Below are 26,985 nucleotides of genomic sequence, written 5' to 3'. Positions count from 1 at the left end.
CCTGATTATAATCGCTCAACCATTGGTGGCCGTGCCTTCAGCTGCTGGACCCCAAGCTCTGGAACTCCCTCCCTAAGCCTCTCTGTCTCTCTACCTCTCTTTCCTCCTTCAAGATGCTCCTTAAAACATACCTCTTTGATCAAGCTTTTGGTCACCTGTGCTAATTTCTACTTATGCGGCTCAGTGTCAAATTTTTATCGCGTAACACTCCTGTGAAATGCCTTGGGATGCTTCACTGCATTAAAGGTGCTATATAAATACAAGTTGTTGTTATATATCTCCCTGCCTCTCTGCCCCAATCACCTGGCTGTACCTTACTGAACATGAGATAGGATAGTTTGAAGCAGAATTATTTCCTGTCGTTGAGTGATCAGATCAAAGCTCTGCAGTCTTGCCGCATGCAGTTGTGAATGATGAAAGCAAAACTCTTCAACTAATGGCAGGAGGAGGCTCCATGAATATCGCCATCCTCAACGATGGTGGAGCCCAGCACATGAATGCAAAAGACAAAGCTGAAGTGCCAGGTAGATGATCAACCTCAGCCGCCTGAAGTCCCCACCATCACAGATGCCAGTCTTCAGCCAATTCGATTCACTCCACGTGATAACAAGAAAAAGATGACTGCACTGGGTATAGCAAAGGATATGGATCCCAACAGCAGCCCAGCTGTAATGCTGAAGACTTGTGCTCCAGAACTTGCTGTGTGTCTAGCCAAGTTGTCCAAATACAGCTACAACACTGGCATCCACCAGACAGACTGAAAAAGTAAGTCATGTCAACAAAAAGCAGGACAAATCCAATGTGGCCAATTCTCAATTCCCCATCAGTCTATTCTCTGTGATATATTCTTTACAACATCATAAACACACTACTCACCAAGCTAGCCCTACAGGAACTTGTCAGTACCCTTTTATTTTATTTACATCAGCAGTTGCATTACCACAGAAGTCTACTAAGTGGAGCAGTAGTCCACTAGGGGGAGCTCAATATTACATTCTCAATCATCAGCAAAGTGATGGAAGGTGTCAACAGTGCTATCAAGCGGCACTTATTCACCAATAACCTGCTCACCAATGCTCAGTTTGGTTGGGTTTCGCCAGGACCACCCGGCTCCATTATAGCCTTGACCCAAACATGGACAAAAGAGCTGAGGTGACTGCCCTTGACATCAAGGCAGCATTTGAATGAGTGTGGCACCAAGGAGCCCTAGTAAAATTGAAGTTAATGAGAATCAAGGGGAAACTCTCCATTGGCTGGAGTCATACCTGGGAATCCCCGGCCCAAGACCGCTCAAAGTGGAGAAGAAACATCCAGGAAGGCGCCAAACACCTCAAGGCCCTTCGCCGGGAGCAAGCGGAAGCCAAGTGTAAACAGCGGAAAGAGCGCACGACGACCCAAGCACCCCACCCACTCATCCCTTCAACCAACGACCCTTCAAACACCATCTTCCCCACCTGTGACAGAGACTGTAGGTCCCGTATTGGTCTCATCAGTCACCTGAGAACTCATCTTTAGTGTGGAAGCAAGTCATCTCCGACTCCGAGGGACTGCCTAAGAAGAAGACCTAGCACAAAGGAAGATGGTTGTGGTTGTTGGAGGCCAATCATCTCAGCCCCAGGACATCGCTGCAGAAGTTCCTCAGGGCAGTGTCTTAGGCCCAACCATCTTCAGCTGCTTCATCAATGACCTTCCCTCCATCATAAGCCAGATATTGGGGTGTTCGCTGATGAGTGTAGTGTTCCGTTCCATTCTTCGTTTCTCAAATAATGAAGCAGTCCATCCCCGCTTGCAGCAAGACATGAACAATATCCAGGATTGTGTTGATAAGTTGCAAGTAATATTCACGCCACACAAGTGCCAAGCAATGGCCACTGCCTCTTGACCTTCAGTGGCGTTACCATCATCAAAATCCCCCACCATCAACATCCTGGGGATCACCATTGACTAAAAATTTAACTGGACCAACCACATAAATACTGTGGCTACAAGAGCCGGTCAGAGGTTGGGTATTCCACAGCGAGTGACTCACCTCCTGACGCCCCAAAGCCTAACCACCACCTACAAGGCACAAGTCCAACAACACTCAAGAATTAATCCGTTTGATTCATTCCCTCCAATACTGGTGCACCGTGGCTGCAGTGTGTACCATCTACAAGATGCACTGCAGTAAATCGCCAAGGCTTCGTCGACAGCACCTCCCAAACCCGCGACCTCTCCAACCTAGAAGGGCGGGAGAAGCATAGGATCACCTCCAACTTAAAGTTGCCCTCCAAGTCACGCACGATCCTGACTTGGAAATATATCGTCATTCCTTCATTATCGCTGGGTCAAAATCCTGGAACTCCAGCACTATGGGAGTACCTTCACCACAAGGGCTGCTGCGGGTTCAAGAAGGCGGCTCACCACCATCTTCTATGGGGCATTTTGGGATGGGCAATAAATGCTGGCCTTGCCAGCAACGCCCACATCCCATGAATAAATAAATAATTAAAAAAGGATGAGGAACCATAGATTAAATGTGAGAGATTTAGAACAGAAAGCAGGAGAGTCATCTTGACACAAAGCAGTGTGAGGCTGTGTGATTCACTTCATGGTCACTGGTTAGGACATGAAACTATGTCAACATTCAAGATTAGATTGGATAGGTGGATGAAGGAAAGGGGTCGAAGGGATATGAGAACTGGGTGGATAAATGTGATTCGAACTAATTGCTGACATGGAGGGTAAACACTGACATGGACTAGTTGGGCCGAATGGCCTGTTTCTATGTTGGAACTTCTGTGTACATTACTTTCTGCTTTCCAGAACATCTCAAACAACAAGGTTACACATGACCGATTGCTTCACAGCACTGTATCTGGAAGCAGTTTCTGCACAATAAATCAATTATGTTGCCTGAATTTTCTAAAGTAACCAAAATTAGCTGCTAAACTGATCAGTTTTCAGTCAAGCACATTATGTATTCTCTCTCGCTCCTACAGACTCCATCATCTGTCACACCTTGTCACTCTTGATTATCTAACCCTGACATGTATGCTTGCAGTCACAGCCCAAACCTCTGCCTGCAGGTGAGGGAAATCCTTCCTGAAGGGCATTAAGCAACGTTGCAATCTAATTGTTATCTTATTGGCGCATGATTGATGGGACACTGCATCTACATGGCACTACAGATAGAATAGCACAAACAATTTAATTACATTTTCATATAAATTATAAAAGATTTATCACCATGTGAACAAAAAAAGACTTGTGATTTTCCTCCCTTAATAGCTTTTGTTCCAAAACAGCTTCCATCCTCAACATACCTTCCAAAACCATATAATAACAACAACAACTTGTATTTATATAGCACCTTTAATGTAATAAAATATCCCAAGGCACTTAACCGGGTTGTTATAAGACAAAACAAATAAATTTGACACCGAGTCACGTAAGTTTGGTCAAAGAGTTAGGTTTTAAAGAGCACCTTAAAGGAGGAAAGAGAGGTAGAGAGGTAGACAGGTTTAGGGAGGGAGTTCCAGAGCTTAGGGCCCAGGCAGCTTAAGGCACGGCCACTAATGGTTGAGCGATTATAATCAGGTATGCTCAAGAATGTAGAATTTGAGGAGTGCAGATATCTCAAGGAGTTGTGAGGCTGAAGGAGATTACAGAGATAGGGAGGGGCAAGGCCATGGAGGGACTTGTAAACAAGGATGAGAATTTTGAAATCGAGGCATTGCTTAACCGGTAACCACAGGGGTGATGGGTGAGTGGGACTTGGTCCAAGTTAGGACACGGGCTGCCGAGTTTTGGATGACCTCAATTTTACATAGAGTAGAATGTGAGAGGCCAGCATTGGAGTCAAGTCTAGAGGTAACAAAGGCATGAATGAGGGTTTCAGCAGCAGTTGAGCTGAGTCAGGGGTGGAGACGGGCAATGTTACAGAGGTGGAAATAGACGGTTTTAGTTATGTCGCGGATATGTAGCCGGAAGCTCATTTCATGGTCAAATATGATGCCTAAGTTGCGAATAGTCTGATTCAGCCTCAGACAGATGCTAGGGAGAGGGATGGAGTCGGTGGCTAGGGAATGCAGTTTGTGGGGGTCTTCCCGATAAGAGAAAAACTTGCATTTATATAGCACCTTTCACGACCTCACACACAAACCACAATAGTAAGGAATTCTTTCAGTTCGAGAACAGTGAGTGAAGAAGTGAGAGCGAGACATCAGGGTCGAAACTGATTAGCATAATGTAACTAATATACTAAATGATTACTTCCTCCAAGTATTCATTAAGAAAGCCAAGAGCAACATAAACTCCTTAAATTGCGATAACTTACGTAGAATTGACATAGTTGAGAAGGAAGACGCCCTGGACCGGCTAAAGGAGCTCAAAACAATAACTCCCCATTGACAGATGTTATTTAGCCCAAAGTACTAAAGGAAACAGGGGAGGAGATTAATGACGTACTGATAGAGAAAATTGATCAAACGCTGGAAATGTTGGTAAATTGGAAACAGTCTAACTTGGTATTCATTTTCAAAAATAGAGACAAAACAGACACAGGCAGCTACAGATCCATTGGTCTGACCACCATTCTCTGTAACACAATGGGACTGATTATTAGGAGTAAACAGCAGGATAAATCTAACCTACTCACCTATTGCGCTCCACCCAAACACCAGTAAAGTGATGGAAGGAGGCATCAAAATGCCATCTTGTGGCATATACCCACCAATAACCTGCTCATCAATGCTTGACCAATTACCTCCGGACTTCATCACAGCCTTGTTCCTGACACAGATTTTACAGCTGAATGCCAGAGGAGTGGTGAAAGTAGTGGCCAACGATGGCAGTAACCACAACAGCCACCCAACCAAACAACCCACCAACCAGCCAGATAAACAAATCCTCAACCAAACCAAAACAACAGCCATCCTTAAGTGTCGACCTTGGCTTAGCGATAAGACTTTCACCTCTGAGACCGCAACATGTGACTCCATAGGGCCCGTTGTTTGGGCATCTGCGTCTCGTGTACACACAATTCTGGTGCAGGCTGCACTAGATGGCATCTTGGGCAGGCCGTTAGCCCGGGCACAGGGAACGTGCAGCGGATGTATGCTGAGCAAGCAGATCATGATGCCAATCACGGGCAACGCTGACTTGATGCTGGCACTACCATTCTCAAGCTCAACATGCCAGCTAAAGCCCTCTCTTAAACACACACAGCTGAGCACAATTTCAGCAGCAGGAAGGAACCCCCACCAGCGCTACTTAAAGGGATCATCAGCAAGTTGCAGGTTAGTAGCTGATTGATTTATTTTGGCTCTTGCTGCATTTGTAGATGTGTTTGGTGGTTTCCATAGTTATTTCAGGAGACTAAAATCTACAGGGAGTGGTGTGGCAGGTGCTGAAGGACTTTGTCCTGACTTCAAGGATTCTGCAAAGACCATTTTCTCCCAGACTTGGTTTCATGTATGTACATTCTGTTTGTAGCCACCAGATGGCGTCATTGTTGGAAGCCACTGAGCAGCACGCACATGGTGCTGCTCTGGTATAAAAGGCCAGCCATTTTGCGAGTCAGGCACTTTGGGCCGCAATAAAGGTTGTACTTTGCTTAGTTAAACAGTACTCAGTTTGAACCTTTATTGCATACATAACACTTGAGTGCAGTAGAAGGCATTCCACTCGGTCTACAGCACAACCGGGAGAATGAGCAGAGACGATGCAGAGCAGGACAAGCTGCTGGAAGAGGGAGGAGGAGAGGGAAAAGGCCTCTCAGCAGGAGGCCATATCCACCCAGGGTGGTCAGGGAGCAATTCTCCGACCTGAACCTCGGCGAGGAACAATATGTGAGACGTCTGCGCTTCACCAGGGATGCCCACACTGAAACCTGCCACCTGCTGCAGCCACAGCACCAACCTCAGAGCAGGGCAAGTACCGCATTACCAGAGGTTGTGAAGGTCACGGTGACCAGGAACATTTATGTGTTGGGCTCCTTCCAGGCTGGAGCAGGAGATATTTGCAACTGAGGCTTTGTATTCCGAGAGGGCTGAATACATTTCCTACTCTCTGGCCAGAAAGCAGCTGGCAGAGAGAGCACACAGCTCCTCGAGGATTGTAGGCTTCCCCTTGGTGCAGGGCCGTTAACTGCACATTGTGGGTGCCACATCTCAACTCTCAGATGTGCTGCAACCGAAAGGGATTCCACTCCCTCAATGTTCAGCTGGGCTGTGATCATATTCAGCGAATGCCCGATATCCTGGCCAGAGTCGTGCGGCAGTCCGCTGTGCCATCTGCATTTGAGCCACCACGACAAAGCAAAAAGTGGATAGTGGGAGACATGGCTCAGGACTCCGATGCGCACTCCAAGCATATGTGGGCAGCAATCATACAATGAAAGCCATGCAGCCGCTTGCAATATCATCAGCATACAATTGGTGTGCGGAAACAATGCTTCCGCTACCTGGACCCCCCTGGAGGAGCCCTGCAGTACTCGGCCGAGCAGATATCGAGATTCGTGGTGGTATTCTGCATGCTGCACAACCTCGCACAGCCCTTGTGCTAGCTATATGGCAACCAGCTGAGGAGCAGGAGGAGGAGAAAGAGGAATAGGAGAGGAGGAGGCAACCCAGACAGTCTCTTCTGGCCGGGTTCTCCATGACCGAATCATCTGGCTGCAATACCAATAAACACAACACCAATTCCCCATTCACCAACAGTTCCACACCTCACTGTCCCTCTGTCATTGACCATCATAGCATCTGCTTGGCCACAACATAAAAATAAAAGCCAACACAAAATACTCATGTAATATTGCACACAAACAAAAACGAATCACTCTTGTGCATTCCCTTTGCCTGTCCTAGTGTTCCTCCGCAGTGCTACCCCAGAGGCTGCAGCATGGCTGGTGGAAGGCTGCTGACTTTCAGAAGGGGAGGAGACTGCAGATAGCCTTGGAAGACTACCTCGAGCAGCTCTGGGCCAAAAGGCCCGGCTTCGGACTGCAACATCTCGGCATGGGCAGCAGCAGTCTGGGCTGGCTGGCTGACAGATAAGGGCACTGGTGGAGTGGTTGGGTTGAGAGAATGAATGCTGTTGCCCTGAGAGAGGAAAACAAGTTGGTGCTCCATGGAGCCACTGCCAATCCCCCGGGGCTTCACCTCAGCAGTCCGAGTCATCTGTTAGATGACAGATTTTTGGAATGCTATCACACCCTTTGAACACTGGTAAGTGCAGCCATGATGGCAGCAGTCTGAGCTCACGTGGCAGCAAACTAAGCATCTACTGGAGCACCGATACTTTGGGCAGCTTGTGCTTGTGCTGCAATAGAGCTGACATCGGCCATCAGATTCTGCACCCGGATTGGCTCCACGAGTGTGCTGATGGAGTTAGCCATCAATTCCATGATAGAAAGGATGGATTCCAAACTCTGTGCAAAGCCCTGTGCAAGGTTGGTGCTGGACTCCTCCATGCTCATTGACTTTGCACGCAGGCCTTCTGGCAGGCATGCTGATGCATCATCATAGGTAGTCCCTCGAAACGAGGATGACTTGCTTCCATATCAAAAGTTCACAGGTGTTTCAATGAAGGGTCTAATATTGAACTAAATCTTGAAGGGTGGATTTTTTGTGTGGATTTTTTTAATGTGTGGTGGCCGTTGCACACCAGCCACCACACGGGCTTGACAGAGCTAGGTCTTGGTCCAGTGGCAAGAATTAACCAAGACAACTGGAGACCAGCTCTGCTGCACAGACCTCATCATCATAGGCAGTCCCTCTGAATCGAGGAAGACTTGCTTCCACTCTTAGCATGAGTTCTTAGGTGGATGTACAGTCCAATACCAGAACCACTGACTCTATCACAGGTGGGACAGATAGTCATTGAGGGAAGGTGTGGGTGGGACTGTGCTTGATTTCTTCATGCTCTCGGCGATGAGACTCGAGGAACTCAGCGCCCTCCCGAATGCAGTTCCTCCACTTAGGGCGGTCTTTGGCCATGGACTCCCAGGTGTCAGTGGGGATGTTGCGCTTTATCAGGGAGGCTTTGAGGGTGTCCTTGTAATGTTTCCGCTGCCCACCTTTGGCTCATTTGCCGTGAAGGAGTTCTGAGTAGAGCGCTGGCTTTGGGAGTCTCGTGTCTGGCATGTGAACTATGTGGTCTGCTCAACGGAGCTGATCAAGTGTGGTCAGTGCTTCAATGCTGGGGCTGTTGGCCAGGTCGAGGACACTAACGTTGGTGCGTCTATCCTCCCAGGGGATTTGTAGGATCTTGCGGAGACATCGTTGGTGGTATTTCTCCAGCGACTTGAGGTGTCTACTGTACATAGTCCATCTCTCCGAGCCATACAGGAGGGCAGGTATCTACAGCCCTATAGACCATGAGATTGGTGACACTCTTTTCCTTAGGCGGCCTCAGGCTGCACTGACGCATTGGAGGCGGTGTTGGATCTCGTAGTCAATGCCGGCTCTTGTTGATAGGATGCTCCTGAGATAAGGGAAGTGGTCCACATTGTCCAGGGCCGCGCCGTGGATCTTGATGATTGGGGAGGCAGTGCTGTGTGGTGAGGACAGGCTGGTGGAGGACCTTCGTCTTACGGATATTTAGCGTAAGGCCCATACTTTCGTACGCCTCAGTAAATACATCGACTATGTCCTGGAGTTCAGCCTCTGTGTGTGCGCAGATGCAGGCGTCGTCCGCGTACTACAGCTCGACGACAGAGGTTGAGGTAGTCTTGGATCTGGCCTGGTGACGGCGAAGGTTGAACAGGTTCCCACAGGTTCTGTAGTTTAATTCCACTCCAGTGGGGAGCTTGTTGACTGTGAGGTGGAGCATGGCAGTGAAGAAGATTGAGAAGAAGATTGTGGCGATAACACAGCCCTGCTTGGCCTCAGTCCGGACATGGATTGGGTCTGTGATGGACCCATTGGTAAGGATCACAGCTTGCATGTCGTCATGGAGCAGGCAGAGGATGGTGACGTACTTTTGGGAGCATCCGAAGCGGAGGAGGACGCTCCATCGACCCTCGCGGTTGACAGTGTCAAAGGTCTTTGTAAGGTTGAAGAAGCACGGACCTAGTATGCACACATATCGTAGTGTGTACTGGCCCGTGCTGCCCCTGGGCCCTCGCCTCTTCTGGGCCCCGAACTCACTCCTCTCCTGGGCCCTGATCACATACAAACAGCAAAGTTTTGGTTGAGCTCAAGTTAGTGGCGGGAAGAAGCTAGGAGGCTGGTGTGGAAAGGATTAGAATAGTGGAGTCTGGAGATAACAAGAGCATGAATGAGAGTTTCAGCAGCAGATGGACTGAGGCAGGAGTGGAGATGTTATGGAGGTAGAAGTAGGTTTGTGACAGAGAGGATATGGGGTCAGGTGCTCAGCTCAGGCTTAAATAGGGCACTGAGATTGTGAGCAGTCTGATTTAGCCTCAGCCGTTGTTCAACTGAGTATGGAACCAAGGACCCCCAGAAAAACTGAGGTCAATGAGGCAAAGGGAAAACCCTCCAGTGGCTGGAGACATACCGCATGCAAAGGAAGATGGTTGTTAGAGACCAATTATCAGAGCCACAAGACATCACTGCAGGAGTTCCTCAGGAAAGGATTCCAAGCTCATCCATTTCCAGCTGTTTCATTAATGACCATCCCTGGATCAGAACGTCAGAAATAGGGCGGTTTGCTGATGATTTCAGTGTTCAGCTTCACTTGCAACTTTCTAATAACGAAGTAGCCCATACAACAGGCCCTGGACAGTATCCAGGTAGGGTTGACAAGCGACAAGTAATATTCGCACTAAATAATGACCATCTCAAAGAAGAGAAATTACCCCATCTTCCCCAGATTGTTGATGACACGACCATCACTGAGTTTCCCACCATCAATATCTTGGAGCAGTGAGGGGGACACCATTGACCAGAAGCTTAACTGGACCAACAATATCAATACCATGGATGTAAGAGGGATTGATGCTGGTTACTCTGCAATGAGCGGCTCACCTCATGACTCATCTCAGAGCCTCTCTACTATCTACAGCTCAAGTCAGAAGTGTGATGGAATCATCATCACTTGCCTGGATGGGTGCAGGCAGAATTACACTCCAGACGCTTGATACCAATCCAGGACAGAGCAGATTGCTCGATTAATGTCCCTGCCAATGAACCCAGCCTCCACCTCAGGCACACTGAGGCTGCAGCATGTATGATCTACAGCATGCACCGCAGCAACTCACCAAGGTAACTTCGGCTGCACTTCCCTCCCTCGCCACCTCTACCACCAAGAATAACAAGAGCAGCAATGTTATGGAATCAACATTCTCTCCATATTGTCCTCCAAAGCGTGCCATCTTGATTTCGGCATTTCTCACTATTCCATCATTGTCACTGGGTCAGTACCCCTGAAGTCACTACCTAACACCATTGTGGGAGCACCATCAGCACAAGTATTGTCCTTCATTGACTGCGAAGCACTTTGAGATGTCCTGAGGCTGGAAAACGCATTATAGAAATGCAAGTTCTTTCTCTCTTCTGCATCACCTTTGCCATCCATTGTTTTTTCACATCTTTAGCCCCGCACACTATTTGGAAAGGTTTTTTGTCTCCACATGCAGTTATTTACCTTTAAGAGGCCATTTCTCTTTGAATCCCACCATTTTACCTGAAAGTCACCACATCCCTTTCCATCCCAGCTGCAGCCATTTAAAGGAAGCTTTCACACCTGATATCTCTTCCACATTCCCCAATTTGGAAAGCTCCAAGTGTGAGGTGCAATGTAAGCCGAGAGTTTGCTGTGCATTTGAAATGTGAGCTGAAAGCACTGGATATTTTCCTAACTTGTCCTACACCCTGAACCCGGGAAGAGAAAACGTATCCACTCATAGAAAGTCCCTCGACATCGAGGAAGACTTGCTTCCACTCTAAAAGTCAGTTCTCCGGTGACTGAACAGTCCAATACGGGAATTACAGTCTCTGTCACAGGTGGGACAGACAGTCATTAAAGGAAAGGGTGGGTGGGACTGGTTTGCCGCATGCTCCTTCCGCTGCCTGCGCTTGATTTCTGAATGCTCTCGGCGACGAGACTCGAGGTGCTCAGCGCCCTCCCGGATGCACTTCCTCCACTTAGGGCGGTCTTTAGCCAGGGACTCCCAGGTGTCGGTGGGGATGTTGCATTTTGTCAAGGAGGCTTTGAGGGTGTCCTTGTAATGTTTCCACTGCCCACCTTTGGCTCGTTTGTCATGAAGGAGTTGCGAGTAGAGTTCTTGTTTTGGGAGTCTTGTGTCGGGCATGCGAACAATGTGGCCTGCCCAACGGAGCTGGTCGAGTGTGGTCAGTGCTTCGATGCTGGGGATGTTAACCTGATCGAGGACGCTAACGTTGGTGCGTCTGTCCTCCCAGGGGATTTGCAGGTTCTTGCGGAGACATCATTGGTGGAATTTCTCCAGCGATTTGCTAGATTAGTTGCTACAATACGACTACTAATCGAAGCTCTACGTCACTGGACTAGAATTCCCGCAGATGCTCTTTGATTGCCTGCCTTAACTTTGGCATAAACCCCAAAGAAATAGTGCAAATGGTTTTCGGCGACCTTCTGCCGGAGATCAGAATGGTCCATCCAAACCCTCTCTGTTGCAATTGCAGCCCGTCTGGTGGGTTGGAATGCAAGTTTCTTCAATGGGAACCAGCGCTGAACCAAAATGAGCAACGATGTTTACAATTGAAGCTGACACTCTCAGCTGGTTTTCCCCACCGTGTTATCTCGGTGCTGCCAGTAGCTCATTCGAAACAAATTAGTTGCTGCTGGCATTAACATAACAATCAGCAAATTTTGGCTTCTGTCTCGTACATTGTTCCTTTTCACATATTGTCAGCTTCTGCTCACCCTTTCCCAAGAACAACTGTTGCTGAGACGTGGGAACAAATATATCTGTGGGATGGTTTGGAATTCCATCAGCTTCCAATTGACAGAGGCGGCAAGCTGGTTATTTTAGACGGGCTGTGATAGCAACATGCGGGGCAGAGGGGCGATTTACGACTTCCACTGGGAACCGACATAATGGCTGAATCAGTTCCTCCCAGATGGAGCCGGGAGACTTAAACCATTCTAGGTTTCAGGCTTCATCTCAGCATTGCTGGCAAGATGCGGGCGTCAAACGGGTGCCCTGCTGCCGTTAGCTGGCATGTCCCTGGCCCAAGACCGCCCTAAGTGGAGGAAGAGCATCCGGGAGGGCGCTGAGCACCTCGAGTCTCGTCATCGAGAGCATGCAGAAAACAAGCGCAGGCAGCGGAAAGGACATGCGTCAAACCAGACTCCCCACCCACCCTTTCCTTCAATGCCTGTCTGTCCCACGACAGAGACTGTCATTCCCATATTGGACTGTTCAGTTGAGAACTCACTTTTAGAGTTGGAAGCAAGTCTTCCTCGATTTCGAGGGACTACCTATGATGATAGCAGGTCAGCCCGCATGGGAGGGGGGGAGACGGTCACGGAAGGTGTCGGACAATGGACTGCAGTCTCCTGAAACATTAATCCTGCCTTCCTCCTCCTTAGATGCTGCCTGAGCATTTCTGGCATTGACTGTGAATAAATAACAGCCACGCACAAAGGCTCATGAAGGCCTGAGTGCCAGATGAACGAAAATAACTACAAAGTGGGCCTTCAAAAGGACTATTGCACTTACATTTAAAATCTGTTGACCTTTCAAATGTGTTTTGGCTTGCAGGTCCATCTGATATCTCCATCCCATCAAGTATTGAAACGTATAAGATTCTGAGGGGGCTCGACAGGGTAGATGCAGAGAGGATGTTTCCCCTCGTGGGGGAATCTAGAACTAGGGAGCATAGTTTCAGAATAAGGGGTCGCCCATTTAAGACGGGAGTGAAGAGGAATTTCTTCTCTCAGAGGGTCGTGAAACTTTGGAATTCTCTGCCCCTGAGAGCTGTGGAGGCTGGGTCATTGAATATATTTAAGGTGGATATAGACAGATTTTTGAAGGACAAGGGAGTCAAGGGTTATGGGGAGTGGGCAGGGAAGTGGAGTTGAGGCCAAATCAGATCAGCCATGATCTTATTGAATGGCGGAGCAGACTCGAGGGGCCATATGGCCTACTCCTGCTCCTATTTCTTATGTTCTTATTTTGATGGACGTGCTGGGGTTGTGGGGTCCAGCAAGCCCATGGGCCAGAAAACAATGTGTTATCCTTTTCCGCTCCCTTTAATACACAGTAATGAATATCTGGCCTGCTTGAGATCAGGACCTAGAACCATAGACAGATTACTGAAGGAGTTCCAGACCTCTGCCATCCTGCTATTGCCCCAAATCAGATGCTAAGATGAAAACCAGCCTCATTGTCCCCAGCATTTGGCCTCTTTCATGGCTGCTGGCATTGAGGTGATGTTGCACGAGATGAGGTCGTGGCTAGCCCCAGGGTTGCTCACTCTAGTTTGCCGTATTCCTGGAGATTTGATCATGTGATATTTGATCACATGACATTCGATCACATGACACCGTTCATGTGATGATTCGTCATGAGATCTGATCACATGACATTTCCCCACTGTTTTCAAATGTTACTGCATTGACCTTAGTTGAGTGTTTCAGTAGCATCAATCCCTGAATAAAATATTTGATTTTTTGTTTTATAGTAGATGACTAATATAATTTATAAATCAAAGAAAGAACACAAAAGAATAGACAGACTTAAGGGTAAATAATGTTTAAATAAAAACTACTTCAGTGATGTTGCCATGAGAAACACCAAGTAAATTCCACTGATTCAACCAAATCATTATCAATATAAATAACTTCTAACTACAGGTTTCATACAATTTTATGACATTTTACAATAAACAGCAAGTTATAAAAACAATAAATACAATTTTATAACATTTTGCAATACAATATAAAGCAAGTTATTAAAAATAATAAATAAACAAAAAGGCAAACTGACTGACTCCCACACATCACCGCTGAAGCCCAGCTTCAGGGAAGTGAGGCTCAGTCCTCAGAGAGGAGCACCAAAGCTGACTAATTCCTGGAACGCAACACAATGGCCTGGAATTTGCAGTCAGTGGGGAAGCGACGGCGATTGCAGTTGACCTTGAAGAAAGCTGCAACATAGATCTCGTCATCTCGGTGGTGCAAGCTTTAGCTTTCTTGATTGTAGCACTATCAAAAGGATTTCTGTAGCGCAGAGCAGCTAATCAGCCAATCACATTGAAGAATTCTCATGGACAACAAACCAGGAAATAAAAGGTAGTTGTTATTATTCATTTTGAAAATCATTTCTAGAGCGTGAAATAAAGATTGGGAGCCACACATGGAGTTAAAGTAGAAGCATATCATCAACAAACATTAAAAAAAACTTTAATTTTTTTTATTATTTCCAAAAATCTAGTTATTTCTATCATGATGGAGAAATTTAACATTCCCCAATTACAAAATTAGTTTTTCAGGACCAGTCCATAAGCTGTTAGAACCCCAGTTACACTTCTTTCGACAAGGCTTAACATTTTATAGGGTATTTAACAGTGATGTTCGAATGGAAAAGGGGACCTTTTTGTCAGTTCAAGTGATTTCACTGATTGCCGGCTCTGGGGAATTGCACAATGCAGCCAATGGTGGAGCAGAGAATGATTGACCACAACTTCAGGATTTCCACATTTCTCTAAACTGCACTAAATCCTGAAGTTACAGTTAGTTTTAGAGTGGTAATGGTGGCAAACGCTGACAGTTTTGCCATCATTACCGCTGCAAAATCCGGCTTATAAGACAATAGTGCAAATCACAGGCTGACATGAACTCACCCTCCCTCCCCAGTTTATGTTTCTATCCCCTGCCTACTCCCAGCTTGAATTTCTCTCTCCGTCCCCAGTTTATTTATTTCTCCCTTCCTTTCCCAATGTTCTTCTCTCTCCCTCCATCTCCCAGTTTGTGTTTCTCTCTCTTCCTCCCAGTTGCTCAGGACTCAGGAGTTTCCAGGAGATTTTAATTGGCCCTGATGCCATCATTATCACAAGGAAGCAATGTTTTTGAACAACAGAGAGACAGCGCGAATTAGCTGCAAACCAGGGCAGCTGGGGTATCACTGCCAGCTGCAATGTTCGGGAGACCACTCGCCCATTCAGGTAGACTCTCACCTTAACTGGGAGGGTTGTGCACACCAGCTAGCCCTGCAGTCTTACGGGTAAGTGCTTAAGACTGTTTAGAGTCGTTTCTGCCACCCCATCCCCTGCCCAACCCCCACCCCCCCCACTGGCCAACCCTCCCCAGCCCAAACCCACCCACCCAAACTTCCACCCCCCCCCAATCCCACTCACCCCAACCCCCACTGACACATTCATGAGCCTTAGTGCCTGTTGCTGTTTTTCACTAAATACCCCACTGACTCCTTCTTTGCGTTGGACTCAACAAATACTGTTGGGCCTTGTTGGGATTGGGCTCCTCCAGCATCTTTCACTCCCAGTTGGGATTGGGCTTCACCAGCACTGCTCAGCCACTGCTGGGATCGAGTTCTGCAAGTATTTCAGTGACACTAATCATGTACGAACTTTCACAGTGAATGTCGGCAGGCTATTGTGGGGACATTACAGCCAAGACCCATACCTTTCCAATACTGCAAAAATTACTGCATAATGATCAGGATTAGGATCATGGCTGATTTCTCCATAACTCAGGGGTGCCAGGGCTACCTGTATCACTCCAACTGCACCCCCAGGTGGGATCAGCTAACTCAGCACATGATAAAGATTTGTGTCAGATGGTCCTAGTCCTTATGGCTTAGTTGATCATTGTTCTAGTTATGCTGAGCCATAAAGAGAGTCTTGTCAGCCTTGGCTCAGTGCTAACAATCTCGCCTCTGAGTCACAAGGTTGTGGATTCAAGTCCCACTTCACACACTTCAGCACAAAATCTGAGGGAGCCCGGCAGTGACGGAGGTGCCATATTTCAGATGAGACTTTAAACTGAGACCCCGTCTGCCCTCTCAAGTGGACATAAAATATCACATGACACTATTTCATAGAAGAGCAGAAGAGTTCTTTCCGATGTCCAGGCCAATATTTCTCTCTTCACTCTAAGGCAATCTCTCGGAGTGGAGGATGACTTATCCTTATGGCCAATATTTATACTTCAACTAATATCACTAAAACTGATTATTTGTTCATTTTCATGTTGCTCTTTGAGGGAGCTTGCTGTGTGCAAATTGTCTGCCACGTTTCCTACATTATAACAGTGGCTACACTTCTAAAGTATTTCATTGGCTGTAAAGCACTTTGGGACATCCTATATCCAATGGATGTCGCTATATGAATGCAAGTCTTGCTTCAAATTTTCTAAAATAACTTTGTTTTGGCTTGCTTTAGGAGTGAATGTCCTTGAAGTTTCAATGTAACCACACCTATTTAATTCCAGTCTTAAAGCTATCTCTCCATTCTGCTGTAGAAGCTAAGAATGGTCAACTTCAACTCTCTGATACATTTAAAGAAGGAACACAGCAGAAGGGTAGTCGGGACTTAATGATCTAAAAGTAGGCCATTGCCCTAGTTTGCGTGCTACAAACATCAAACTGCAAAATGTATTATTCATCGCTAGTGCTTTTAATGATGTGTTAAGGTTTATGGAAAAAGAACCTTCATTAAAATGTCATAGAATATAGATCACACCTAGAGATACTGCTTGCTGCAGGGACATTTGCATAAAATTCCTCTACTCATAATGCATGAGTTCGGAGTTGAAGAAAGCTTCATGGAGGTTTCTCTCATCCTGATTTAGTCATTGTTTTGTGAAAACTGAAGTGTTCTTTGACCCACATAGATTGTTTAAAAATAGAACTTAAGAGAAAGAAAACTTACAAAGCATCCCTTTGACATTCTTAAATAATCTCCAAGACCTCTGCACTCCCCACCACCACACACCATCCCTTACAGGGATGCACATTACCTTCCTTATTAATAGTCCACCGCACTTATCATTTACAAATGATAGAAACAATTATGTATCAATTTTCAGTTTTACATCACAACAAAATGGAGTGTTGTTCTTAAAGTTGGTCGTTTAACCCTGATTGCTGTCATCGACGGCCACTGAGTGGTGCTTATTTTATATTCAGGGAGTCATATGAAAGTTAAACTGCAACGTGCAACAATGTACGCTTTCTCTCAGACGTTTATTCATTGGCAATTGAAACTGAAGTTCACAAATCAAATGAGGACTTGTGACATGCCAACTCTGCTTAACCAACCTCTGCATGATCTCTGTATGATCATTAATGCAAGTTCAGAAATATCAATTAACTCTCCAGTTTATCACTTTCCTCCCATAACGTCAAGCTTAACCTGCTTCTGTGAACAATGATGTTGAACCTGCCTTTCATTTTCCATCGCAAAGCTCCTCGTAAATACCAGTAGAAATGAGAAAAGTAAAAGATGTTAGGAAGGATGAAGATTAAAGAAGAGTGGTGTAGAAAGCAGAATGAGACGGACAAGGAAAAGAACATTAAATGCGTGACCTTTTTATACAGTTTATCTGCTTGCCTGTACCCCAGGGTTTTCAGATGGGCTGAGAGAAGTAGACGCACAATTTTCTTCGAATAATCACTTATGGTTGACCTGTAAGGACAAATATCACAGCTAGCTTACCTCAGGTTAAAATAATCTGTCCAATGACAGAAGTTGCAGTTATTTCCCATAAATGTTCAGAAAGATGTTAGACCCCATAATCCTTTCTCCCTCAGAGAATTACATAGAATGTATAGCACAGAAACATGCCGTACAGCACCACAGGTCTTAGCCATGTTTATGCTACACACCCGCCTCCTTCCACCCATCTTCATTTAAACTCTATCACCATGTCTTTCTATTCCTTTCTTCCTCACGTGTTAACTAGCTTCACCTTTAATGCATCTCTGCTATTTACCTGAACTAATACCTGTGGTACAAAGTTTCACATTCTGACCCTCTCTTGATAAAGAAGTTTCTCCAGAATTCCCGACAGGATTTATTAGTCGCTATCTTATATTTATTGCCCCTAGCTCTGGTCTCCCCCGCAAGTAGAAGCATGTTCTCTATGTCTGCCCTCTCAAACCCTTTCATCATTATAAAGACCTCTATCAAGTCATCCCTCAGCCTTCTCTTTTCTAGCAAAAAGAATCTGTGCCTGTTCAATCTTTCCTGATAGTTACAATCTCTAGTACAATTGCAGCGTCCCGAATCCGGAACCCTCGGGACCGAGGCTGCTCTGGATTGTGCATTTTGCTGGATTTTGGAACGTCTTTCTGATGTCAAGAATTCGGAAACACCCGAGCCCAGGTTTGGGCATTTCCGGATTTCAGAACGTCAGAAAGGAGGGCAGGTTGGGCAGGAAGGTGCGCCTCCATGAGCTGTTCGGGTCGCCCGGTGGGGCCCCGTGGCCGTGGAAGTGTTCAGGCGGGGGTCTCGCCACTGTGGAGTTGTTCGGGCGGGCCCCGCCGCCGAGATGTTTGCGTGGGGCCCCGCCGCTGTGGAGGAGTTTCTTTTCTGGCCTGAGGTAAGTGGGGCCAGGCAGCCGAGGTAACAGGGAGGGAGGGGGACTGGGGCGAAGTCGGAGTGGGCGAAGTCGGAGCGGGCGAAGTCAGAGTGGACGAAGTCGGAGTGGGAGAAGTCGGAACGGGCGAAGTCGGAGCGGGCGAAGTCGGAGCGGGCGAAGTCAGAGTGGGCGAAGTCGGAGTGGGAGAAGTCGGAACGGGCGAAGTCAGAGCGGGCGAAGTCGGAGCGGGCGAAGTCGGAACGGGCGAAGTCGGAGCGGGCGAAGTCGGAGCGGGCGAAGTCGGAACGGGCGAAGTCGGAGCGGGCGAAGTCGGAGCGGGCGAAGTCAGAGCGGGCGAAGTCGGAACGGGCGAAGTCAGAGCGGGCGAAGTCAGAGCGGGCGAAGTCGGAGAGGGCGAAGTCGGAGTGGGCGAAGTCAGAGCGGGCGAAGTCAGAGCGGGCGAAGTCAGAGCGGGCGAAGTCGGAGAGGGCGAAGTCGGAGTGGGCGAAGTCAGAGTGGGCGAAGTCGGAACGGGCGAAGTCAGAGTGGGCGAAGTCAGAGCGGGCGAAGTCGGAGTGGGCGAAGTCAGAACGGGCGAAGTCAGAACGGGCGAAGTCAGAACGGGCGAAGTCGGAGCGGGCGAAGTCGGAGCGGGCGAAGTCAGAGAGGGCGAAGTCGGAGCGGGCGAAGTCAGAGTGGGCGAAGTCGGGCCGGGGCGAAGTCAGAGCGGGCGAAGTCGGAGCGGGCGAAGTCGGAGAGGGCGAAGTCGGAGTGGGCGAAGTCGGAGTGGGCGAAGTCAGAGCGGGCGAAGTCGGAGTGGGCGAAGTCGGAGTGGGCGAAGTCAGAGCGGGCGAAGTCGGAGCGGGCGAAGTCAGAACGGGCGAAGTCGGAGCGGGCGAAGTCAGAACGGGCGAAGTCGGAGCGGGCGAAGTCGGAGAGGGCGAAGTCAGAGTGGGCAAAGTCGGAGCGGGCGAAGTCGGAGTGGGCGAAGTCAGAGTGGGCAAAGTCGGAGCGGGCGAAGTCGGAGCGGGCGAAGTCGGAGTGGGCGAAGTCGGAGCGGGCGAAGTCGGAGAGGGCGAAGTCGGGCCGGGGCGAAGTCGGAGTGGGCGAAGTCGGGCCGGGGCGAAGTCAGAGTGGGCGAAGTCAGAGTGGGCAAAGTCGGAGCGGGCGAAGTCGGAGCGGGCGAAGTCGGAGCGGGCGAAGTCGGAGTGGGCGAAGTCGGAGCGGGCGAAGTCGGAGCGGGCGAAGTCGGAGTGGGCGAAGTCGGAGCGGGCGAAGTCGGAGTGGGCGAAGTCGGAGCGGGCGAAGTCGGAGAGGGCGAAGTCGGAGTGGGCGAAGTCGGAGTGGGCAAAGTCGGAGCGGGCGAAGTCGGAGCGGGCGAAGTCGGAGCGGGCGAAGTCGGAGTGGGCGAAGTCGGAGCGGGCGAAGTCGGAGAGGGCGAAGTCGGAGTGGGCGAAGTCGGAGTGGGCGAAGTCGGAGCGGGCGAAGTCAGAGTGGGCGAAGTCAGAGTGGGCGAAGTCAGAGTGGGCGAAGTCGGAGTGGGCGAAGTCAGAGTGGGCGAAGTCAGAGTGGGCGAAGTCGGAGCGGGCGAAGTCGGGCCGGGGCGAAGTCGGAGCGGGCGAAGTCGGAGTGGGCGAAGTCGGAGTGGGCGAAGTCGGAGTGGGCGAAGTCGGAGTGGGCGAAGTCAGAGTGGGCGAAGTCGGGCCGGGGCGAAGTCGGAGCGGGCGAAGTCAGAGCGGGCGAAGTCGGAGCGGGCGAAGTCGGAGTGGGCGAAGTCAGAGTGGGCGAAGTCGGGCCTTGGGGGAAGTCGGAGCGGGCGAAGTCGGGCCGGGGCGAAGTCGGAGCGGGCGAAGTCGGAGTGGGCGAAGTCGGAGTGGGCGAAGTCGGAGTGGGCGAAGTCGGAGTGGGCGAAGTCGGAGTGGGCGAAGTCGGAGTGGGCGAAGTCGGGCCGGGGCGAAGTCGGAGTGGGCAAAGTCGGAGTGGGCGAAGTCGGAGTGGGCGAAGTCGGAGTGGGCGAAGTCGGGCCGGGGCGAAGTCGGAGTGGGCGAAGTCGGAGTGGGCGAAGTCGGAGTGGGCGAAGTCGGGCCGGGGCGAAGTCGGAGTGGGCGAAGTCGGAGTGGGCGAAGTCAGAGCGGGCGAAGTCGGAGTGGGCGAAGTCGGAGTGGGCGAAGTCAGAGCGGGCGAAGTCGGAGTGGGCGAAGTCGGAGTGGGCGAAGTCAGAGTGGGCGAAGTCGGAGTGGGCGAAGTCAGAGCGGGCGAAGTCAGAGTGGGCGAAGTCGGAGTGGGCGAAGTCAGAGCGGGCGAAGTCAGAGTGGGCGAAGTCGGAGTGGGCGAAGTCGGAGTGGGCGAAGTCGGAGTGGGCGAAGTCAGAGCGGGCGAAGTCGGAGTGGGCAAAGTCAGAGCGGGCGAAGTCAGAGTGGGCGAAGTCGGAGCGGGCGAAGTCAGAGTGGGCGAAGTTGGAGTGGGCGAAGTCAGAGTGGGCGAAGTCGGAGTTGGCGAAGTCATAGCGGGCGAAGTCGGAGTTGGCGAAGTCGGAGTGGGCGATGTCGGAGTGGGCGAAGTCATAGCGGGCGAAGTCGGAGTTGGCAAAGTCGGAGTGGGCGATGTCGGAGTTGGCGAAGTCAGAGTGGGTGAAGTCAGAGCGGGCAAAGTCAGAGTGGGCGAAGTCAGAGCGGGCGAAGTCAGGCCGGGGCGAAGTCGGAGCGGGCGAAGTCAGAGCGGGCGAAGTCAGGCCGGGGCGAAGTCGGAGCGGGCGAAGTCAGAGCGGGCGAAGTCGTGGTGGGCGAAGTCGTGGTGGGCGAAGTCAGAGTGGGCGAAGTCGGAGTGGGCGAAGTCGTGGTGGGCGAAGTCGTGGTGGGCGAAGTCAGAGCGGGCGAAGTCGGGCCGGGGCGAAGTCGGAGTGGGCGAAGTCGGAGTGGGCGAAGTCGGAGTGGGCGAAGTCGGGCCGGGGCGAAGTCGGAGCGGGCGAAGTCGGAGTGGGCGAAGTCGGAGTGGGCGAAGTCGGGCCGGGGCAAAGTCGGAGCGGGCGAAGTCGGAGTGGGCGAAGTCGGGCCGGGGCGAAGTCGGAGTGGGCGAAGTCGGAGTGGGCGAAGTCGGAGCGGGCAAAGTCGGAGTGGGCGAAGTCGGAGTGGGCGAAGTCAGAGTGGGCGAAGTCGGAGCGGGCGAAGTCGGGCCGGGGCGAAGTCGGAGCGGGCGAAGTCGGGCCGGGGCGAAGTCGGAGTGGGCAAAGTCGGGCCGGGGCGAAGTCGGAGAGGGCAAAGTCGGAGTGGGCGAAGCCGGAGTGGGCAAAGTCGGAGCGGGCGAAGTCGGAGAGGGCGAAGCCGGAGTGGGCGAAGCCGGAGTGGGCAAAGTCGGAGTGGGCGAAGTCGGAGTGGGCGAAGTCGGAGAGGGCGAAGTCGGAGAGGGCGAAGCCGGAGTGGGCGAAGTCGGAGCGGGCGAAGTCGGGCCGGGGCGAAGTCGGAGCGGGCGAAGTCGGGCCGGGGCGAAGTCGGAGTGGGCAAAGTCGGGCCGGGGCGAAGTCGGAGAGGGCAAAGTCGGAGTGGGCGAAGCCGGAGTGGGCAAAGTCGGAGCGGGCGAAGTCGGAGAGGGCGAAGCCGGAGTGGGCGAAGCCGGAGTGGGCAAAGTCGGAGTGGGCGAAGTCGGAGTGGGCGAAGTCGGAGAGGGCGAAGTCGGAGAGGGCGAAGCCGGAGTGGGCGAAGTCGGAGCGGGCGAAGTCGGAGAGGGCGAAGCCGGAGTGGGCGAAGTCGGGCCGGGGCGAAGTCGGAGTGGGGCAAAGTCAGAGCGGGCGAAGTCAGAGCGGGCGAAGTCGGAGTGGGTGAAGTCAGGCCGGGGTGAAGTCGGAGGCAGGGGAAGTCCGGATATCGGAACATTTTCCGGTTTCTGAACGACCCTGCCACGGATCGGACTGGTGTCCGGATTCCAGAACATTATGGATTCCGGAGCTCCGGATTTTGGAGGTCGAACCTCTATTATCTTTGTCATACTTTTTGCTCCCTCTCCAGTGCCCCATCTCCTTTTTTGTAAGATGGAGACCAGAACTGTGTACAGTACTCCAAGTGGGGTCTAAACAAGATTCTATACAAGTTTAACGTAACTGTAATAAGAATCAGGTGGACGGAATAATGGATGGGAGATCTGCCCAACCAGGTCACAGTCCAGGTGGTGACGATGACAATTCCCCCACTTCATGTACAGACCTCCAGCCACAGGATTGTTGCTGCCACCTGCTACCAGCCTTAGCTACGCACCGCTCAGCATTTGCCTTGCCAATGTCTGTCATGGCATGATACAAAGATAGGTGGAAATCAAATTGTGAGGAGGACGCAAAGAATCTGCAAAGGGGTATAGATAGACATAGTGAGTGCGCAAAAATTGGGCAGATGGAGTATAATGTGGGAAAATGTGAGGTTATCCACTGTGGTAGGAAAAATAAAAAAACAAATTATTATTTAAATGGAGAGAGATTACAAAATGCTGCAGTACAGCGTGATCTGGAGGTCGTTGTATATGAAACAGAAAAAGTAGGCATGCACGTACAGCAAGTAATTAGAAAGGCAAATGGAATATTGGCCTTTATTGCAAAGCGAATGGAGTATAAAAGTAGGGAAGTCCTGCTAGAATTGTGCAGGTTATTGTGCACACCATGTGCTCGACTCCAGAGCATTGCTGGAGGAAGAGAAGCCCGGTCGTCGATGCATGAAGGGAGGCCCGGAGGGAAATATCCGTAAGACAAAGGTCCTCCATCAACCTGACCCCACCACACAGCACTGCCCCCCAGTCATCAAGATCCATGGCACGGGCCCTGGACAACATAGACCACTTTCCATACTTCAGGAGCCTATTATCAGCAACGGCAGAAATCGACGACAAGTTTCAACACCGCCTCCAATGCGCCAGCACAACCTTCGGCAGCCTAAGGAAGAGAGTGTTCGAAGATCAGGCCCTCAAATCTGCCACCAAGCTCATGGTCTATAGGGTTGCAGTGATACCCTCCCTCCTGTATGGTCAGAGGTGTGGACCATGTACAGTGGACACCTCAAGAAAATTATCACCAACGATGTCTCCACAAGATCCTGCAAATCCCCTGGGAGGACTAATGCACCAACGTTAGCGTCCTCGATCAGGCCATCATCCCCAGCATCAAAGCACTGACCATACTCGACCAGCTCTGTTGGGCAGGCCACATTGTTTGGATGCCTGATACAAGACTCCCAATGCAAACGCTCAACTCGGAACTCCTACATGGCAAGCGAGCCCCAAGTAGGTAGAGGAAACATTTCAAGGACACCCTCAAAGCCTCCTTGATGAAATGCAACATCCCCGGCAACACCTGGGAGTCCCTGGCCAAAGAGCACCCTAAGTGGAGGAAGTGCATTAGGGAGGGTGCTGAGCACCTCGAGTCGCATTGCCGAGAGCATGCAGAAAACAAGCGTAGGCAGCGGAAGGAGCGTGCGGCAAACCAGTTCCACCCACCCTTTCCTTCAACACTTGTGACAGAGACTGTAACTCCCGTATTGGACTGGTGAGTCACCTAAAAGCTCACTTTTAAAGTGGAAGCAAGTGGCTATCTAGGGAAATCAGGGATAGTATTAAAGCCAAGGAAGTGGCATACAAATTGGCCAGAAATAGCAGCGAACCTGGGGACTGGGAGAAATTTAGAACTCAGCAGAGGAGGACAAAGGGTTTGATTAGGACAGGGAAAATGGAGTACGAGAAGAAGCTTGCAGGGAACATTAAGGCGGATTGCAAAAGTTTCTATAGGTATGTAAAGAGAAAAAGGTTGGTGAAGACAAACGTAGGTCCCCTGCAGTCAGAATCAGGGGAAGTCATAACGGGGAACAAAGAAATGGCGGATCAATTGAACAAGTACTTTGGTTCGGTATTCACTAAGGAGGATACAAACAACCTTCCGGATATAAAAGGGGTCAGAGGGTCTAGTAAGGAAGAGGAACTGAGGGAAATCTTTATTAGTCGGGAAATTGTGTTGGGGAAATTGATGGGATTGAAGGCCGATAAATCCCCAGGGCCTGATGGCCTGCATCCTAGAGTACTTAAGGAGGTGGCCTTGGAAATAGCGGATGCATTGACAGTCATTTTCCAACATTCCATTGACTCTGGATCAGTTCCTATGGAGTGGAGGGTAGCCAATGTAACCCCACTTTTTAAAAAAGGAGGGAGAGAGAAAACAGGCAATTATAGACCGGTCAGCCTGACCTCAGTAGTGGGTAAAATGATGGAATCAATTATTAAGGATGTCATAGCAGTGCATCTGGAAAATGGTGACATGATAGGTCGAAGTCAGCATGGATTTGTGAAAGGGAAATCATGCTTGACAAATCTTCTGGAATTTTTTGAGGATGTTTCCAGTAAAGTGGACAAAGGAGAACCAGTTGATGTGGTATATTTGGACTTTCAGAAGGCTTTCGACAAGGTCCCACACAAGAGATTAATGTGCAAAGTTAAAGCACATGGGATTGGGGGTAGTGTGCTGACGTGGATTGAGAACTGGTTGTCAGACAGGAAGCAAAGAGTAGGAGTAAACGGGTACTTTTCAGAATGGCAGGCAGTGACTAGTGGAGTGCCGCAAGGTTCTGTGCTGGGGCCCCAGCTGTTTACATTGTACATTAATGATTTAGACGAGGGGATTAAATGCAGTATCTCCAAATTTGCGGATTATACTAAGTTGGGTGGCAGTGTGAGCTGCGAGGAGGATGCTATTAGGCTGCAGAGTGACTTGGATAGGTTAGGTGAGTGGGCAAATGCATGGCAGATGAAGTATAATGTGGATAAATGTGAGGTTATCCACTTTGGTGGTAAAAACAGAGAGACAGACTATTATCTGAATGGTGACAGATTAGGAAAAGGGAAGGTGCAACGAGACCTGGGTGTCATGGTACATCAGTCATTGAAGGTTGGCATGCAGGTACAGCAGGCGGTTAAGAAAGCAAATGGCATGTTGGCCTTCATAGCGAGGGGATTTGAATACAGGGGCAGGGAGGTGTTGCTACAGTTGTACAGGGCCTTGGTGAGGCCACACCTGGAGTATTGTGTACAGTTTTGGTCTCCTAACTTGAGGAAGGACATTCTTGCTATTGAGGGAGTGCAGCGAAGGTTCACCAGACTGATTCCCGGGATGGCGGGACTGACCTATCAAGAAAGATTGGATCAATTGGGCTTGTATTCACTGGAGTTCAGAAGAATGAGAGGGGACCTCATAGAAACGTTTAAAATTCTGACGGGTTTAGACAGGTTAGATGCAGAAAGAATGTTCCCAATGTTGGGGAGGTCCAGAACCAGGGGTCACAGTCTGAGGATAAGGGGTAAGCCATTTAGGACCGAGATGAGGAGAAACTTCTTCACCCAGAGAGTGGTGAACCTGTGGAATTCTCTACCACAGAAAGTAGTTGAGGCCAATTCACTAAATATATTCAAAAGGGAGTTAGATGAAGTCCTTACTACTCGGGGGATCAAGGGTTATGGCGAGAAAGCAGGAAGGGGGTACTGAAGTTTCATGTTCAGCCATGAACTCATTGAATGGCGGTGCAGGCTAGAAGGGCTGAATGGCCTGCTCCTGCACCTATTTTCTATGTTTCTATGTTTCTATGTTTTTCCTCAATTTCGAGGGACTGCCTATGATGATGACAGAGCATTGGTAAGATCACACTTGGAGTACTGCGTACAGTTTTGGTCTCCTTATTTAAGGAGGGATATAATTGCATTGGAGGCAGTTCAGAGAATGTTCACGAGGTTGATTCCTGAGATGAAGGGGTTGTCATATGAAGAAAGGTTGAGCAGGTTGGGCCTACACTCATTGGAGTTTAGAAGACTGGGAGATGATCTTATTGACACATATAAGATTCTGAGGGGGCTTGACAGGGTAGATGCAGAGAGGATGTTTCCCCTCGTGAGGGAATCTAGAACTAGGAGGCACAGTTTAAGAATAAGGTGTCTCCCATTTAAATTGGAAATGAGGAGGAATTTCTTCTCTCAGAGGGTCCTGAATCTATAGAATTTTCTACCCCAGAGAGCTGTGGAGGCTGGGTTATTGAATATATTTAAGGTGGAGATAGACAGATTTTTGAACAACAAGGGAGTGAAGGGTTATGGGGAGCGGGCAGGGAAGTGGAGTTGAGGACAGGATCAGATCGACTGTGATCTTATTGAATGGCGGAGCAGGCTCGACGGGCCAAATGGCCTACTCCTGCTCCTAATTCTTATGTTCTAATGTTCTAATTGAATGGCGGAACAGGCCCAAGGGGCTGAATGATCTATTCCTCTTCCTTTATTCCTAACTTCACTTTATGTTGAACCTGGTTCAAAGACAGGATCACAAAGTACTCCAAGTGTGGCCTAACCAAGGTGTACGGAGACCAGAACTGTCCCAGTGTGGTCTAACAAGTATTAAACATAACCCATTGCTGCGAATGTGTCAATTGTTGATTGACAGCTGTACTTGTGGTTCTGTCTTAACAATCCTATGGCCCTCCCCATAATATACTAACCCCATTAACAACA

This window comes from Pristiophorus japonicus, chromosome 11 (assembly GCF_044704955.1).
Source record: "Pristiophorus japonicus isolate sPriJap1 chromosome 11, sPriJap1.hap1, whole genome shotgun sequence".
Lineage (NCBI taxonomy): Eukaryota > Metazoa > Chordata > Chondrichthyes > Pristiophoridae > Pristiophorus > Pristiophorus japonicus.
This window is presented reverse-complemented; position numbering follows the sequence as displayed.